Source organism: Silene latifolia, chromosome X (assembly GCF_048544455.1).
Source record: "Silene latifolia isolate original U9 population chromosome X, ASM4854445v1, whole genome shotgun sequence".
NCBI classification, from domain to species: Eukaryota; Viridiplantae; Streptophyta; class Magnoliopsida; order Caryophyllales; family Caryophyllaceae; genus Silene; species Silene latifolia.
In genome coordinates this window covers 311,348,215-311,368,672 of record NC_133537.1, presented here as the reverse complement: position 1 = coordinate 311,368,672, position 20,458 = coordinate 311,348,215, and positions in this window count along the sequence as shown.

The following is a 20,458-nucleotide window of genomic DNA, read 5'->3' as shown; positions in this document are numbered from 1 at the left end:
ATAAGATATATATAATCTCTCTCACAACTGAATTGTTCAATTTTAAGGAATTGATTAACTTGTATCATCATATAATTAATCAATTTGTCTACTAAGGGAATTGTCCTTTAGGTGTGACCTTAAGGGATCAACTGATCACCACCGTCAAACGACAGTAATGTCAAACTCTAGTTAGCCAATCATTACCGATTAATGATGATCACTTGACTATATAATGAATCAACCCTTACGTATTTTTAATATGAGATTTAAACATGTGATCGGACTATTATTGAGGACACATATTCCAACAATCTCCCACTTGTCCGAGATAAGTGTGCGTCGCCAATTCTCTTGTCCTATTACAATCTCCCACTCAATGCAAGGTGTCTCGCAGGTGGTACTTACACTTGATCATATCTTGAGTGGTTTTCTCGACCTGGAGTGTAACTGTCTGACCGGAATTATTTATCATAGATACTTTCCGAGCGTGGCCCCGCATTTCCAGTTCATTACTCCTCGAGTGGCCTTGAGATTTCAAATAACCCTGACAAGGGGGTGGACAATTCCTATCGTACTATTCCCTTTGTTTAGCCACAGTTCATCATAACCGAAAATATACCCACTTGACCTCATTTACGACAGTCGTAGAGTATAAATCAAAGTCAATCAGAAATTTGTGCCAACTTGGGCGAATAGACTCTAGTCAAAAGAATTGACTCATAAGAATACTATAGTAGCTCTTGCCACGACCAGGCTTTATGAATTAGTAGAACTCTATAAGCGGTCACTGCCCGACAGAGTGTCCCACACAGTCTGCCTATGTGATCGACTAGTCATCCCATATGACTCTATGGCACTTGAACTTGCCATCAATCGCATCACACTTTTGATACTTCGAGACGTCACCACCTTTAAGTAACTAGAAGCGAATACTATGTCAATCCAGTTCACTTTAATGGGGTTCAATTTGTCACAACAACCCATTTGGATACAACAAAGTAATTAATAAACGAGTTTGTACAAATAAACTCAAACGACAAATGCGATTATTACATATGAACCAAAAACAAAGGGTTTTCATTTCATATCTTATAATCTAATACAAACTTGGCATGCACCTCAGACCCATGGAAACAACATGTTGGTCATGCTTTACCTGTGATAAAGTTTTGGTGAAAGGATCAGCTATGTTGTCAACCGTCCCAACCTTATAAATCGCTACTTCCTTTCTTTCAATGAAATCCCTAATTACATGAAATTTTCTAAGTACATGTCTAAACTTCTTGCTAGACTTGGGCTCTTTAGCTTGAAAGATTGCCCCACTATTGTCACAGAAGATCGTGATAGGATCTTTGGCGGTGGGAACTACCCTTAGCCCCTACAAGAATAGCCTAATCCATACGGCTTCCTTGGCAGCTTCTGATGCTGCAATGTACTCAGCCTCCGTAATAGAATCCGCAATCACAGCTTCCTTGAAGCTTCTCCAGCTTACGGTACCACCATTGAGCATGAATATAAATCCAGCCTGGGATTTTATATCATCTCTATCTGTTTGAAAACTCGAGTCTGTGTAACCCTAAACACATAGCTCAGAGTCACCTCCAAACACTAAGATAGAATCCTTAGTCCTTCGCAAGTACTTGAGGATATTCTTAACTTCTATCCAGTGACTCTCACCTGGATTCTCTTGATATCTACTAGTCATGCTTAAAGCATATGAGACATCTGGACGAGTGCATATCATGGCATACATGATTGATCCTATAGCGGAAGCATAGGGAATCAAGTTCATGCGCTCAACATCTTCGGGTTCGGAGGGAGATTGAGGCAGCTTGCTCAAAATGATTCCACTACCCATAGGAATTAAGCCTCTCTTAGACTGATCCATGTTGAAGCGTCGAAGAACCTTGTCAATATAAGATTCTTAACTCAATGCCAATATCCTTTTGGGTCTATCTCTATAGATCTGGATACCTAATATGCGTTGTGCTTCTCCTAAATCCTTCATTTGGAAATGATTTCCAAACATTCCTTGACGGAGGATAACATTGGAATGTCATTTCCAATAAGTAGTATGTCATCCACATTCAATATTAGGAACACAACATTGCTCCCACTGAACTTCATGTATAAACACGGTTCCTCAACACTTTGAGTAAAACCATTTTTTTTTATAACATGATTAAATCGATGATTCCAGCTTCTTGATGCTTGCTTAAGACCATAAATGGATCTCTTAAGCTTGCACACTTTATTAGGATTTTTAGGATCTACAAAACCTTCAGGTTACGGGGGCAAAGGTCTTTATATACATTTGCCATATTTCATAGTCATGGAATGCGGCAATCGCTAACAATATCCGAATGGATCTTAGCATGGCTACGGGGGCAAAGGTTTCGTCATAGTGGAGACCATGAACTTGGGTAAAACCCTTTGCCACTAGCCTAGCCTTATAGACATCATCATGTCCTTCTATGCTATTCTTTACTTTGAAGATCCATTTGCATTGAAGAGGTCTCACTCCTTCAGGAAAATCCACCAAGTTCCAAACAAGATTTTCATGCATATAACTCATTTCGGATTCCATGGCTTCAAGCCATAAACCTGAATGAGGACTAGAGATTGCAGCTTTGTAGGTTGCAGGTTCGTCACTTTCTAGAAGCAACACATCAAGACTCTCATACTCTTGGATAAGTCCAACGTATCTATCAGGATGGCGAGTTACTCGACCTGGCCTCCTCAATTGAGGAATAACTACCGAATTAGACGACGAAGGAACGTCTTCATGTGCCTTTTCATGTGTCTTTATTTCGGTTTGTGTCTCTTGAACTTCATCAAGTTCAAAATTTCTCCCACTCTGTCTCATAGAAATAAACTCACTTTATAAGAAGACAGCCTCACTAGATACAAACACTTTGTTTTCATGAGGTTTGTAGAAGTAATAGCCTCGGGAGGTAATAAGGTAACCTACAAAGATGCATTTTTCGGATCGCGGGGCTAGCTTGTTGTCGGTCTTCACCTTGACATAATCATCACATCCTCAAATCTTCATATAGGATATATTAGGAACCCTTCCTTTCTACATCATATATGGTGTCTTTTCGGTTGCTTTTGATGGACTATTGTTCAATGATTTGATTGCGGTTTGGATTGCAAATCCCCAAAACGAGTCGGGTAACTCGGTTTGACTAATCATAGATCGAACCATATCTAGTAGGGTTCTATTTCTCCTCTCGGCAACACCATTAAGTTGTGGTGTACCGGGTGGAGTAAGTTGTGATACAATGCCACAATCTTTCAAGTGTGAATCAAATTCATTACTAAGATACTCTCCACCACGATCCGATCATAGTGCTTTTATCTTCTTGTTCAATTGGTTTTCTACTTCATTTTGAAATTCCTTAAATTTATCAAAAGCTTCACTTTTGTACTTCATTAAGTAGATATACCCATATCTACTTAAATCATCGGTGAAGTAAACGAAGTAGTCATAATATCCCCTAGGGGTGACAGTCATTGGTCCACATACATCGGTATGTATAAGGCCCAATAGTTCACTAGCTCGAGTCCCTTTACCACTAAAAGGATTACGAGTCATTTTGCCTAGGAGGCAAGCTTCGCATATACCATAAGATTGAAAATCAAATGGTTTAATAACATTAGTTGAAACTAATCTTTTAATGCGATTCTCATTAATATGACCTAATCGACAATGCCAAATGTACGATTCATTTGGATCACTTGATTTGAGTCTCTTGGTTTGTATGTTATAGATGTCATTCTTTGGATTTGAAGTCTCTAGAACATAAATGCCATTTATAAAAGAGCCTCAGCCTATGACCAAGTCATTTCTATAAATAATACAACAATTGTTTTTAATGGCAAAATTAAAGCCCTCTACGTCTAACATAGCAACTGAAATAATGTTCTTAGAAAGAGAAGGTACATAAAAACAATTATGCAAATACAACTCAAATCCATTTGCTAGAACAAGTACATAAGTACCCTTGGATGTGGCCGCTACCCTAGTTCCATTCCCAAGTCGGAGATCAACATCGCCCATGCTCAGCTTTTCCACGTTTCTTAGCCCCTGTAAATGATTATAAAGTTGAGAAACACAACCGGTATCTAATACCCATGTTGTGGTGGAAGTGAAATTTACATCAATAACATAAATTTCAGAAGGAATTTTACCAAGTGGAATAACAAGTCCATCCCTAATATTTCCCAAATATATGGGGCAATTCCTTATCTTATGTCCCATGCCATGACAATAATGACATTCATTATCAACTTTGGCTCCTTTGGTAGTCCCACTAGCCATCTTGTTACCATTGTTGAATCTTCTACCTTTATTTCCCTTCCTTTTGAACCATTTTCCTTTAGTTGCAAGAACTTGCTTGCTAAGACTCCCACTATTCTCGGCATCCCTTTCTTCCAAAGACAACGATCCCATAGATTTAGTGATATGGTCTACCCGAGACACATTCACAAACGGCCTAGTCATAGTAGGAGGTATGGAGGAAGTAATGAAATTAAGGTTTCCATCGGAACCGAACCCAAAATGAAGCTCTCTAGTAGTATCGAGATTGTTGTTGAAGCAAATTTCGTCAAATAAGTTATGACAAGACTCAATGGTAATTGGTGTTGTTGCATGTGTTGGATCCATTGCGAGATATATATAAAATACAAACATGGAGGTAAAGGAAATATTAACATTTGTCATTTTAATCGTACTTGTAAACACTTTAAACAAGTTTTAAACATTTATATAGTGACCTCTACCCAACTATCATAAATGATCCCGAGATCCAAATTCATATCAATTCGGGCACGGTGAGCCGATTCATCCCTTATCAATATAACTCGGTGGATTAACTCTTAATTGATTCTACTTCTAGAACTCTCGGTCGATAAAAATTACTTTAATATTTATCTTTAGCCCGGAACACATGCGACTACGGTTACGAATACTTCCGTTGAGCTCAATCCAAATTTCGATGTAATAACATTTTATTACCCACTTACCCAACGTAACAAGTTTAGCACCCCGGTGAGCTGAGCCTACTTCCTCATGAAATTGGGACTCATGGTTTCTACTATTTGGTAAGGCTAATTCTCAATTATTATTTAGTGAGAGGTCCTGTCAATTTATTATCTATCACGTTTTAAGTGAACTAAAGCGGTGAACTACGATAATTATAATTGACACGGTCGATGACTCGATATTATATGCATGTGTTGTTATGGCGGTTTGGCAATGCATGCAACATATTAAAAGAAATGCAAAGCAATAATAATAAATTCCTAGTATGGCCTTCCTAAAATAGAAAATCAAGTAATCTATTACATATTCGCAAACCAACTCCATTGGTCCCTTGAATCTTCAAGTGGCACGCCCTTCCAAGAACACCGTCTTTGTCGGAACGTCTTTCCTAATGGCACCGTCTTGAAGAAGCTCCATAATTACAAATAATAATAAAAATACAAAGCTATTCCTATTATACATTTGTAATATGAAAAACTAGTAAAAATAAAACTGATTCGAGATCACATTAAATTACAACCGAATCAATATTCCCTTTCATTACGGGTAATATCGATTAAAACTAAGGCCATACTAAGATAAAATTACATAATTCAAAATTATATAAATAAAAGACATTCAGCAATTGAAATATGCAGCACTATTATATGTATCTAACATGCCAAATTATGTGCTAATCGCCCTATTTAACTTATATTGATTACATAACCCGGTTTTATGGAAATGAGTGATAATAACTTCTTAAAATCACAAATCAATACTTAAAATCAAATTTAAGCTTGATTTAATTATCCTAACACTCTTAGGACTCAAAAATTAGTCATCACTCAATTTTTTATAATAATTCAACTTGATTTAATTTTATGTTTATTTTTGACCTTAAAATCATAACATTTATGAAATAAATCAAAATTAAATTACAATAATTTCAAAATTTGAATTTTAGATTTTTAAATATTCTGGAATAATTCCATGACACTCATATTACCAAAAATCATGGTTAAAATTTTTGAATTTATTTCGAAAAAATATAGTTGCAATTTATCGGTTTTTTCTCATAAACATCTAAAGTATCCAAAAATTAATTCAATCAATTTTACAACTTTAGATCTAATAAGTGGGATATTTATGCGACCTAAAATAATTTTCTCATGCCATGTAATTCGTTTTAGCTATTTATGCTAAAATAGTCACTATTTATGCCATTTTTACTCTAAAAATTCATAAATCATGCAAAATGAAATCATTTCATCTCAAAATTTACATACAGTGTGTAAATCATGCATGTGACAACATATTAAAATTTCATGGTCTGGTTCGAAGTTTAGCTATATTTAACCATTTACCTCTTTTAATCCATTTTTATCTCATAAAAATCATAAATCATGCAATATTAATCAAATTAATACGAGATTTTACATACAATAAGTAAAATTTGCATATGAGGTCATATAAAACTTTCAAGGTCAGAAACTTAGTTTAACTATTTTTTAGCATTTTAATTTCCATTTTAATCATAAAAAAGTAATAAAATCACTAAAAATCATTAAAATGAGCAATAAATTACCATAAATCATGAAAATGACCTAAAAATATTTTAGGACCAGAATATATAACATGCATCATGATTTCGTTACTTACTCTTATAAATCACATATTTCTAGTTTTAATTAAGTTATATTTAACTCGGAAAACCAAACCGATTATGCATGCAACATCCTATGCTCTGATACAATTGTTAAGTTCATATACCTCTTATTAGACGCTTCTAATAGTGAACTAATTAAATTCTTAATTATTTGTTCTTTAGATCTAGTGCATGCATAACAAAATAAGAGATTTGTAAGAAAAACAATGTCCCTTACATTGTGATATGGTTCGAAATAGGGCACAAATAAGGTCACCTTCCTTATTTGTCTTGAGCTATAATATGTTGGATGATCCTCCAAAATCTCAATGTAGAGATTCTCCTTTGATTGCACCCAAGACTAATCTCTTAAACTAGTATACTAATTAACTAGATTAATACACTAGTACCCTTAAAATCATTCTAACAATATTCTTATTACTACACTAGTAATCTAATATTGTATTTAGAATTTGTGTTGAATAATTTATGAGGATTCTAAACCATTTTAGAGAGTTGTGAGAGTAGGAGAGAATTTGCATGCATGAATGAATGTGGTTGTGTGTAGTGTTAATAAGAGAACAAAATTCTCTTAAAAGAAAATAGGAAAACCGGTGGGGGGCAAGGGAGTAGTGCCAAAATTTGGCATCTTACTTTTTCTTTTTCTCTTCTCAACATCATAGGCATGTAAGCTAGTATGCACTAGCCATGATGACATTCATTTTATCTAATAAAATAACATCATCCTCATACCCTACACCATCCATATTTTCTGTCCATTTAACATAAAATGGACTACCATTTTATTTTGTCAATTTGTCATTTGTCACACAATATGTCACATGTAGTATGATACATGTTATTAATTAATTTAATGCATATTTATCAAATAAATATCATTTTATAAATTAATTAGATTACATACAACAATTGAGTAGTAATACTTGATCACATAAATAAAATGAGTCATATAATTATAATTCACAACATATTGTGATTATAATTGGCCATTCATTCTTATCTCAATTGTTTCACAAACAATAATCAATTTTAGTAATAAAGTATTTCAATTACTAAAATAAATCTTATTTAACCCCATTAAAATAAGATATATATAATCTCTCTCACAACTGAATTGTTCAATTTTAAGGAATTGATTAACTTGTTCATCATACAATTAATCAATATGTCTATTAAGGGAATTGTCCTTTAGGTGTGACCTTAAGGGATCAACTGATCATCACCGTCAAACGACAGTAATATCAAAATCTAGTTAGCCAATCATTACCGATTAATGATGATCAGTTGACTATATAATGAATCATCCCTTACGTATTCTTAATATGAGATTTAAACATGTGATCGCACTATTGTGAGGACACATATTCCAACATAACTTGCTCAATGGTACTCATACATTTGGCCGCAGTGTGGCCATCTATCCCACATCTCTCGCAGAACACTTCTTGTTGAACCATGTGAACCGTTTCTTGCTTTCCCAAAGACTGAGTAGTCTTCAATTATGCTATTTGAGCAAGTATGGCCTCCAATTGTTCCGCGACCGCACTATCTGAGCCACTTCCTCTCTTACTTCCTCTGGGATTACCATACTCAGCTGTGTGAGTAGCTATTTGATCAATCAACTTCCAAGCATTACCGTCATTAGTGTTATCTTGGAATCTCCCATTAGCAGCTGAATCAAGTAAGGCTCTATGATCATCATACAACCCGTTATAGAACTGGTTGCAAAGGAACCAAATTTCGAAACCATGGTGAGGGACGGACCGAACTAATATTTTGAACCGTATACAAGCTTCATTAAAATCCTCAGTAGGACCTTGCTTAAAACTTATAATCTGACTTCTAAGAGCATTGGTTTTCTGTGGTGGAAAATACCTCTTGTAGAATGCAAGAGCTAGAGAAGTCCAATTAGTAACTGCGTTGGTCTCCATGTCTAAGTCCCGTAACCACTCAGCTGCATCATCTCTCAAAGAGAAATGGAAGAGAGTTTGTTTCACCTGATCTTGAGTCACCCCAGCTGTTAAAGGAATATAACAGCAATAAGTAACAAATTTTTCCATGTGCTTTGCGGGGTCCTCTCCAGCTTTTCCTCCAAATATATTCCTCTCTACCAAGCTTATGTAAGAAGGTTTGATCTCAAAAGTTCCCTTGTAAGTAGAAGGGAGCTTGAGGCCTTTAGGAATAGAAGCAACCGTGGGTCCGGAGTGACTTGCTAAGGTCGGCATATTTGGTGTTGTAGGAGTCACAACTGCAGAAATAAGTGTATCCACTTTTAAGGATGAATCTTCTGCAAAAGTATACCGCTCATAGTCAAGTGTACTCAAGTCTTCCACTTGACTTACTTCTCTTTGAAATCTTCGTCTGTAGCGAATAGTCTTTTCTGGGTTGGGATCAAAAGGTAGGATCTCGAACCTGTGAGACCTGGGCATACACGAAAACAACAAGAAAAGATAAAATTGTCTCAAGGAACTGATGCTCCCTAAGACAAAAGATAAAAATAAACAGAAACAAACAGAACAATTGTTGCCTCCTCGGCAACGACGCCAAATTTGATAAGGCTAATTTCAGTCGTTTGCCTTAGTCAAAATAAATCCTAAACTACTACTAACAATATAGCTAGCGGTAAGTCAGGGTCAAATCCATAGGGAGGCTAGTTAATTTATCTAGTTTGCTTATATTTAAGTTTGTCTTTAAAGTAACGATTTTTGGGGTTTTGTTTGTTTGATTTCTAACAACTAATTGCAAGTAAATAAGACGAATAACAATAATATTAAGAGAGTCTAGGGATCGGGTTCACTAGGTAGTCATCAAAGGGTAAGATTTAATTCATTGATTAAACAATTTATAATGTTGAGAGTCATATTATCGGTCGATTCTAATATGTCTTTTTAGATCTAACTTAACATGCAATCGCTATAATTAAGTCGGTCTAATTCACTTATTGTGGCATATACTAGTCTTAACCCGATCGGTGAAAATCCTAGTTTATGCGAGACTAAATAATTAACTCTGATCAGTAATCAACTAATTAGAAGTAATACGGTAATTAAACAACAATAGATAGCAATTTAACAATAAATTCATAATAACCCCTTTTCTAACAACCTAGATCCCCTTTCACCCTAGATAGTAAATTAGCTACTCATACTAATAACAATAACAATAACGATATAAGAAGACATAATTAAGAACATAATAAGATGAACAATAATGATTGAATAAATATAAAAGAGAGATTGATACCGTAATAAAGCAATGCGTAGATCCGGAAAGAAGAACAATAATATAAACTAAACTATGTATTTTAGAGAGTTTTTAGAGTAACTATGCTAAACCTAAGGAAAATAATGCGTAAATAACCTAGGGTACGAGTTTAGGTATTTATAATAAAACATAACCGACTTAAGGAAATTTGCGGAAATAATAGAAACACTTGGTTCCTCGATCGAGTCTAGGGCTACTCGATCGAGTCACCACTTCCTCGATCGAGCCCTGCTCTAGTTGATCGAGGAATCATCCCTTTTCAGCTTCTTTCTTCGTGTTTTCTTCTTAACTTCTCTTCCTTCATTCTTATGGATTTCCATGCCGTGCTTCGTGTGTTCCTTCATGCCTACTCCGCGATGCCCTTTTTATTCCTTTTTCTCCTCAAATGCAACACTTCTGCATTAAACATCAATAAGCGGAAGTATCAACGTTCTAACATAAAAGGCATGTAAATAATATAAACTAGCACGAAATTGTATCAAAAGCAATTAAGGGGAGGCATAAATATGCATATAATTATGACTCATCAATGGTTTACTTGGGAGATTTAATTGTTGGCACATTGAGGACCATGTTGTGTTTAGCTTGGGGGGATTGCATTTGCATTGTAGTGTAGTTGCATTTAGGAAAAATGTGAAAATTTTGAGTAAATTGTGTGTTTTTGCTTGCTTTTAAGCTTACTTTCCCTCTTACTTATCCTAATGATACCTTAAGCTAATGATTTTTTCTTATTTGATGGGATAATTGCTACATGGGGATGTCTTGACATAGTAGGTGGGAGATGGAAAATGAACCGAATAGGCTTGATCTTGATTATTGGCAAGCTACAAAATTGGTTAGGTAGAACTTCTTTAGACCGATGCATCCATATCTGGTGTCTCTTATATATGTGAGTGTAGATCTCCTTATGGTGTGTGTTATATCAATAACGCACAAGGATTGTCTTGATTTCATCTCTTTATAAGCATTCATTCATTTGTTGTTAGCATTCTGGAGCCATTCACATGATTAAATTTGCCTTTTTGAACCTTCACAAAATTTATCCCTCGCTACATATAAAAATTACCTACCTTGTTGAGCTAGTAGCTTTGATTAGTTGCGTTTGAGTGCTCATTTGGGATTTGGTTTTATCTTGATATATCATTGTGAGTGATGGAGCATGTCATTGTCCGCCATCAAACATATTTATACCCAACTACTAGCATAGCAAGCAAGTCGGGGTCGATCCACGGGACGCGGGTACTCAAATTGTTCAATCTAATTGTAGTTGCACTTAGGGTTATCACAATTTATTGGGTTTGTAGATTCTAAACTAATGAAAGCAATAAAGTAAATAAAGATGTAAACAAATAATAAAGGATACTAAGATGTCATGGGATCATAAGGGAATCATGGTAAGATAGCATAAATGAGTTATATAGATGCAAGCAATTTATTATTGTTGGAATTAAGTTAGTTCATGTCATATAATTCACGAGAAGATTTGGGTCCCGGAGCCGAGTCATTTGTGACTTTACAACACCTACAAGTCAACTTAATTCTTGCTATTAAACTACATGCATAATAAACCAATTCCTAGGAAAACGTATGTCTCGGAGGCGAGTCGGTTAAGACTTTACAACACCTACAAGTCGACTTGGGTTTTCCCTATTCAACTCTATGCAAGGTCTAACAAGGCTTGAGTTGGTTTATATCTTACAAGCCTTGTTGAATAGATAAGAGATGGGTAAAAAATGCAAGGTTTCATAGTCTAGCATTTCATCAAACATGGTATGTGCATAAGTTGAAAAACAATAAGCCAGCATTCATATGAACTCATTAAGCATAAATCTATCCCATGATTAACTCCCCTCATCCCCCACTAATCCTAGTTAAGTAACTACTCACTTATTATCATGGAAGACATGTTATCAACGGTATCAATATCATTACAACAAGTATAAACATGATTAAAGAGTAAGGAAATAAACAATAAATAGTAAAGAGTAAAGAGATTATACCAAACTTAAGATGAACAATTGAAAGGAAAGAATAATAGAAGAAAACTTGATTGATTGATGAAGAGTTGTCAATTCTCCAATAATAACCCAATAATCTTCAATTACCCAATAATAAACTTGAACAATAATTAAGGAAATATTAATGTGTAATTTTGTGGAATGATTGAGATTAATCTATTTTAATCTACTCCTAATCTAATCTAAAGAAGGGTTGTCTCCACTAAGAGGGCTTAGTTCTAATCTAAGAGGACTTGGGTTTTAGCTAGGTAATACAATGGAGTATATATAGTGGCACATCATTAGGTTAAGCAAGGGTATATTAGTAAATAACAATGCTTAAGTATTGAATAGAGCTTCGCAAGTCCCGAGGGACATGCGCGGATTGAGTAGCAACTCCCAATGAAATCTGCGCGTCCTGGCCTGTAGCATGCTTGGTTCTGTAAGGGAATCCGCTCGGTCTGGCTGCAGGACGGTCGGATCCTAGGCTGAGACGCCCGTCCTGAGCTAGGGACGCTCGGATCCTGGGACAATTCCTTCTCAAGGCTATGATCCTTCTATATACTCTTTATTCCTACGTCCTTAGTCATCATTCTTGCCTCCTCTTCATACTAGTCCATCCAAGATCGTCCACAATCTTCCGAATATACATGGGAGACGGGGATTCTGCCTCATTATCTTCTTTCCTACAAGGCATATAAAATGCAATAGGAAAGAAAAATAGGAAGGAATTGACGGATAAAATGGCCATGAAATGCTATATTAGTATGCAAAATAGGTTCAATTAGGAGACTAAATGTGCGCAATTAAGAGTCACATAAAACATCCCCTAACCGAACCTTTACTCGTCCCGAGTAAAGAGGTGACTAGAACTAAACCTTTATTTAAACTATCCTAGTAATAATATAACCGATGTGAGACAATTAGCGGGTCTCACTCCACCCCTTCAACTCACAACAAGACACCATGAAGTAATATGCCTTCTTGCAAGGCAAGGTGGGGCTTGCCAAAATGGCGATACATCCAAGCATTAAGCACACAAAATAAGTAATGGATGCATCTACAAAAGAATAGCCACTTTCCTCATCTAAGTGGCGGAAATCATCTACAAGGGAAGTAATTTAAGGGCACACACTCCAACATAGATATTGTTTCTCCAAGCTACTAAGTCTAAAAGGATACCAACAAATCACCTCCAAGTTGTGTCAAACTAGGGTACTTTTATCCTCAATCGCTAAATGCTTTTATCAAGAGTAGGCTCCCTATGGTGTTAGAAACACTGTAGGATCGCAGAATTCCCCCTCTTACCTAGACAAGAAGAAGGGTCGTCCCCTTTCCACCATGCACAAAAGTGGAATCAATGGATAAAAAGTATCAAGTTGTTTCGAGTTTCACATTTGTAGTTTGCTTTTTGATTTGTTTTTCCCCCCAATTTCTTGTGGCATTTTGACTTTTTGAGAATAATTCTTGCCATTTTTTATGTTTGGCATTTTGATACTTGGTAAATTTTTCAATCTTTGCATTTTTGAACATTTTTCAAAGTAATCCATTTTGTAGCAAGGGTACTTCTATTAAAGTATAGGAGTCTATTTTTGCTCCTCTTTTCATTGATGCAGTTTGCAAACTTTTTTATTTTGATTTTGGTACTTGAACTCAATTTGATGATTTTTGTGCCCATTCCCTTTTTTGTTGACAAAACATGATGATTGTAGTGGAAGATGGTTGCATGGCATCAAGGGTCACCTCGGAATAAACGGTAGCTAAGGAGTTATCACACCACAAGATACTCTTGACTAGGCCTTAGTCCATGGGTCAAAAGATATTAGTATGACACATTCTAGGGTGTCTTGAGGGTATTCTAGCAAACAAAGTCTCAAGCAGAAAAATTATCTACAAGGGCATTATATACACTTGTTAAGCTTCCCAAATAGGCATTTTCACAAAATTTTCTAACCATGCAACTACATGCCATGATTCAACTAACATATATACAACTGGTCGGACTCACTTGGAGCTTAATTTTCGGTTACTTGTCGTTAGGGGCACCTAGACCAAAATAATATTTATAACTTCACAAACAACTCTACTATTAGTAAAGAGGCAAGTAAAGATCGGATCCCAAGGGACGGGTATTGATGTAGGATTTTCGTTTGCAAGTAGCGGTGTCTAGGGGTTTCACGATTTGGGTTGAGATAAGAAGATCACTAAACTAAATAGCAACAAAAGTAAACAAGCAAGATGATTAAAATGAGATGTAAACAATTGATTAAAATCATTAGGGTGTCATGGGGTCATAGGGGATTCATGGGAATTGATCATACAAACATATTCTCAAATTATAAGCAAGCAATTATTGTTGTGATGGATCGAGTTGGTTTATATCATACAATCCTATGAAGGTTTGGATCCCGGAGCCGAATCGATTAGATTGTACAACACCTACAAGTCGACTTAATCCTCCCTACTCAACTATATGCATGGTCTAATAAGACTCGAGTTGGTTTATGTCTTACAAGTCTTATTAAAAAGGTAAGTGATGGGTAAAAATGCAAGGATTCGTAGGCTCGCATTACATCAAACATAACATGTGCATAAGTTGAGATCACAACAAGCAAGCAAATAAACTATGAAAACATATTAAATTAAGTATGAATCATCTCCCAAGTTGGTTTCCCCTAATTACCCATTAACCCTAGTTAAGGAAACTACTCACTCATTATCAAGTTTAACATGTTAACAAGGTTGTCAATCATATTAACAAAGCAAAACATGATGAACAAGTGAGAAAGATTAACAATAATTAAAAAGGGATTAAGAGAATTATACCTACTAATGATTCCAAAATAAAGCTAAGAATAATAGAAGTATTTGATAAATGATTGGAAGGTTGTCAATCTCCCAATAATAACCCAAATAATCTTTAATTACCCAAAATAAAAGATGAACAAAAGAGAAATTAAGGAAATGAGATTTGTATTAATATTTGATTAGAAGTTGATTGCAAGATTAAGAAGAGATTAGAATGATATAAACTACACTAAAGATTGATAAGAAGAACATGATTAATCTAATTAGACTAATGGGGTATTTATAGTGGGGATTAGGTACACAAATTAGGGTTTACTAAGGGCTTAAATAACGATTAAGTCCTTGAGTAATCGCTCCTCTCAGAAAAGATGCGAGTCTCCTTTTTGCCGGTCTTTCATAAATATGCGCATCTTTCATGGAGGGGAGAAGAAGACGTATGGGGCTGTAAGAGAATCCGAGCGTCCAAGGGGTCGGGACGGGCGGATTCTGGGGTGGCTGGACGGGCGTCTTGATGGCTGGACGAGCGGATTGGGGCATGGTTGGACGGACGTCCCTCTGGCAAAGACGCTCGGATTCCTCCAGTCTTGGACGGGCGTCTTGCTATGCTGGACGAGCGGATCTCGTCACAACTTTTCTTTTCTTCTTTTCTTCCAATAATCCTCCGGGATTTAGTCGGGGATGCAAGGATTTCTTCATCATTGTCCATCTACTATAATATGTACAAAGGCCTTCTAGTCTTGTCTTCTCTTTGATGCTTGGTCATTATATTCGATCAATTTAGCTCTATTTTGCCTTGAAAATGCAAGGTTTGCACTCCTCTCCTACCAAGGAAACAAAACCTCAAAGAATATGCAAAACAAAGGACTAAAGATAGTAAATGACCCAAATATGCACTAAAAAGCATAGGAACGAGGCTAATTCGGGGAATAAATGTGCTCAAATAATGGTCACATCAAATATCCCCAAACCGAACCTTTGCTCGTCCCGAGTAAAGAGGTGACAAAACTAGGACCCTTATTTAAACTATCCTACTAATATAGCCGACATGAGACAATTAGCGGGTCTCACTCCGCCCCTTCAACTCACAACAAGACAACCATGAGGTAGGATGCCTTCTTGCAAGGCAAGGTGGGTCTTGCCAAAATGGCGACACATCCAATCATTAAAGCACACAAAATCAAGTAATGGATGCATCTACAAAAGAATAGCCACTTTCCTCATCTAAGTGGCGGAAATTATCTACAAGGGAAGCAATTTAAGGGTACACACTCCTTCATAGATGCAATTTCATCAAACTACTAAGCCTGGAAGGATACCAACAAATCACCTCCAAGTTGTGTCAAGCTAGGGTACCTTTGTCCACAATCGTTAAATGCTTTTGTCAAGAATAGACTCTCTATGGTGTTAGAAACACTGGAGGAGCGCGGAATTCCCCTTCTTGCCTAGACAAGAAGAAGGGCCGTCCCCTCTCTATCACGCACAAAAATGGATACGATGGATAAAGGGATCGATAGTATTTGAGTTTCATTTGGGAGTTTGCTTTGTTGTTGTTTTTCCCCCCAATTTCTTGTGGCATACAACATTTGAGAACACTTTCTTTTTGCCATTTCTTTTGATTTTTGGCATTTCAATACTTGACAACTTTCAACTTTTTGCATTTTCTTTTGAACATTTTCAAAGTCACTCCAATTAGTAACGAGGGTGCCTTATATTTGAAGCATAGGAGTTTTTTCATTTTTGTTACTCCTCTTTTCTTTTGATGCATTTTGAAAACTTTTTCTTTTCTTTTCTTTTCATTTCTTGAACTCAAATTTGAACAATTTCTTTTTGTGCCCATTTCCTTTGATGACAAAAATATGGTAGAACATGGATGAATGATGGTTGCATGGTTTCAAGGGTCACCTTGGAATAAACGGTAGCCAAGGAGTTATCACACCACAAGGTACTCTTGACTAGGCCTTAATCCATGGGTCAAAGGATACTAGCATGACACATCCTAGGGTGTTTTACAAGTATTCTAACAAGCAAAGTCTTAAGAAGAAAAAGCATCTACTAGGGCCTATATACACCTGTCAAGCTTCCCAAGTAGACGGTTTCACAAAATTTTTCTAACATGCAACTACATGCCATGACGCAACTAACATTTATACATCCTAATGCATATGATTCTACCAACTAGTATGCCAAATAATCTAAATGCAATCCTAGATTCACATTGTTTATACCGCATCAATCAAAATAAAGCCACATAGTCAATAACATAAAAAGGAAAAAGGAGATTGGAAAGATCATACCATGCGGTCTTCAATATCCTCATGTCTCGGATGTGGCGTAGTCAATCAATGTGAACAAGTATGAACAAAAACAATATATACAAGACTACACTATAAAGGAAATGAACATGTTTTTGATTTTTTTTCAAATTTTCAATTTTTTTGGATTTTTCGAAATTTTCGATTTTTTTTTGGATTTTTAAATAAAAGTCAAGTTAGAATTTCCCATCCCCACACTAGTATGGGCATTGTCCTCAATGGCCAATACGATAGGAAATTATGCAAGCATGATGCATGATTTCTAAACTAAATGCAAACTATACTAAACTACACTACATGATGCATGGGTTTTTGTTATGGCGTAGAGCATAACTTAAATTACCTCCCGATGCATATGGATGGACTTCCCCAAACCCAAATAGACATTATTTCTAACATCTTGAATTTCAGGGTAGTTCATGCACATGGAATGCAATGCATGAAACTACAAATTGTCATTTTGGATTTTACAAGTTGGGAACAATAAAAAGAACACCTCAATGAAGCCAAGGTGTTAGTCCTCCATGTGTCTAGGGCTCATCAAACAAATGATCAAAATAAAATAAAGGAAACCAAAGAAGTAGACAAACCATAAGAGGGGTGAAAGAGTGTAGGAGCCTCCAAGGTTTGCTAGTCCTCCATCATATCATCATTATCAGCATCTTCCTCCATAGATGTGGAATCATCTCCACTCCCACTTTCACTTCCTTGCTCTTCCTCACTTTCTTCTTCCTTTTCTTGAGCTTCTCCTTCTTGAACATTCTCTTGAACCTCTTGTTCTTCACCTTCTTCATCAACACCCTCATCAACAATCTCCTCTCTACCCGGTCTTCTACCACTAGAGGTGCTAGGAAAGAAAACTTCCCTATCCGCCCAACTAGGCAAAGGACATGATAGATTAAGAAGTCTTTGCCTAGCTAGATGTAGGAGGGGCGGATATTGGGCCTTGTAAGCATCCACTCTATCATTGTAAGCTTGCTTGTGCATTTCCCTCATGAGTAGAGTCATGTAATCATTTCCTACCTCGACATCTTTAGGTTTAAACTCGTGATACTCAAATGGGTAGGGTGATGTGAGAATGGAGGAGGAGGGCTCGTTAATCTCGCCTCTTTGTTGTTGAATAATATACTCGGTCTCCTCGGAGAGTGGAAGAAGGTAGTTTGGTCGGTGAACACTCAATCGGCAAATCTTTGAAGGCAAGGTGAAGGATCTAGCTTCATTGGTTAACCACCCATATTTGGTGTCAAGAGGATCATGCTTGACCCACTTAAACTTGTGAATCATGGTGTCCATATCAATGAGATGACCGCCACATAAGTGTTGTCTTTGTTGAAATTTGGGTTAAAGTGCTTGGCCAAATAGGTAACTAGTCCTCCATTCACAATGAAAGCGGTGCCTTCTTTACCACAATCGACATTAAGCCATCGTTCAACCAAAAGTATTAGAGCATTATATGGCTTAGTATATTCCCTTCCTATGTTCAAGGCCGACTCAAGAAGAACAAAATCGAGCTTGGTAAGATGATTAGTGCCATTTCTTGCTATCAAAGTATTCCCAATGACCTTATGCCACACTCTAATGCCCGGATGGTGGACTATTAGAGCACGACAATCATGAAAGCGCACAAATTTATTTCCGGAAATTGCCTCCCAAAGAGGAGCGGGGTCATACTTGTCGGGGATCTTTTCATAGTACGGGGTATCACTAAGGCCTAAAATCTTACTCAATTCACAAAAAGTGATACGTCTATCAACATTTGCAAGACGAAACTCGATGTGGGTTCTAGTTTCCACCCTTGTGACTTTCAAGGAACTCAAAAATTCCAAGGTGAGGGAGGAGTATGTCAATTCTTTCATGGAAAACAATTTACCCAATCCCATAGCCTCAAAGAAGGTTTTGGTTTGTTCAAGAACACCTAACTTTGTCAAGGCATCTTCACAAATAAATTTTATAGGCATAATGGTCTTCTTAGCAAAGAGAACAAATTTATCCCTATGAGAGTCGGAAGTGAAAATTACCTCCGGATAATTGGATAATTGCTCAATGACCGGAGTTGTTGATGTTGTAGCTTCCATAGGGGGGCGTTGTTGAACTTCCAACCTTGCCTCATGGACTACCAATGCCTTTGACAATTGTTTTGCTTGAAGAGTTTGTTGCCTTTTTTAAAGTGTCTTCTTTGGGGTGCCTTGTTACCTCATTTAGTTCTTGCCATTGTTGATTACACCAAAGAAATATTAAAATCTTCAATTTTTAGTTATGCCCAAATCGATTTAAGATGAAAGAATGTTGCTTTGTATCTTAAAAATCGACTCAAAAGTTGAAGATTTTGGTGTTTGAATCAATTGTTGTTGTAAAAGGAGTGATTAATTTTTTTTATGAGGAAGTTTGGATTTGATTTTGTTGAATTTGGTCGAGGAAATCTTTTTTTTGGTGATGGAGAGGATGAGGGTTTTGGGGTTTTTGTGTTGTGGGTAGAGTTTGAATGTAGAAGACATGAAAATCAATGAGGGATAAGGGTTTAAAAGACCCGTTGTATTTGAAATAGCAGCAGGGGACGAGCGGATTGCATTCTGGGATGCTCGGATTCTTCGTCTTTACCTCAGGAAATGACGCCACAGGACGAGCGTCTTTCAGGAAAGACGAGCGGATTCTTCAATTTGAGACGAGCGTCTTCCTGGACGGACGCTCAGATTCTGTTATAGGGTGATTCTTTAAAATTCAACAGCAGAAAGTCGAGCGTCTTCTCTGTAAGACGAGCGTCCTGTATCAGACGAGCGGATTCTCAATTGAGACGCTCGGATTCTGTGACAGGCCATTTTTTTTTTAATTCTGCAGCTCTGCCAGACGGCCGTCTGGTGATATTGGACGCTCGGATTCCTCAAGACGAGCGGATTCTCTTTTGAGCCGCTCGGATTCCTCCTTGTCCACACGGATTCAGGTCCATCCGTGGGTACTGCATAACCCGTAACATTTTCATTCTTCAATTCTCGTGTTCTTCATTGTGGGGGCACTACAAAGGCATGAATAGCCTAGGAAATTGTTATCCCCACACTAAGTCAAAGCACTACACATTAATGAAATCATAAGTCCCTCCCTCACTTCTCTCAAAATGATGAATATCTTGATCAAGGCACAAAAATATAAATCCAAAAATGACAAAAATCCAATGTAAAAATATAAATGCAAGTTAGGGAGTTAGAATATTTACAAATGGTGGTTTAGGGAGGACTCCACAAAACTCTCATCCAATGTGAGATGTCAAGGGGGCATGTTCAAGGTGTTGTTGATGTTACTCAACACCTTGAAGAAGTAGTCGAAAGCTTGTTCATTGTCATGATAGAGGTCCTCAATAGATCTTTGCACTTGTTGTTCTCCGTGATGGTCTTGGTTCATAGCATTA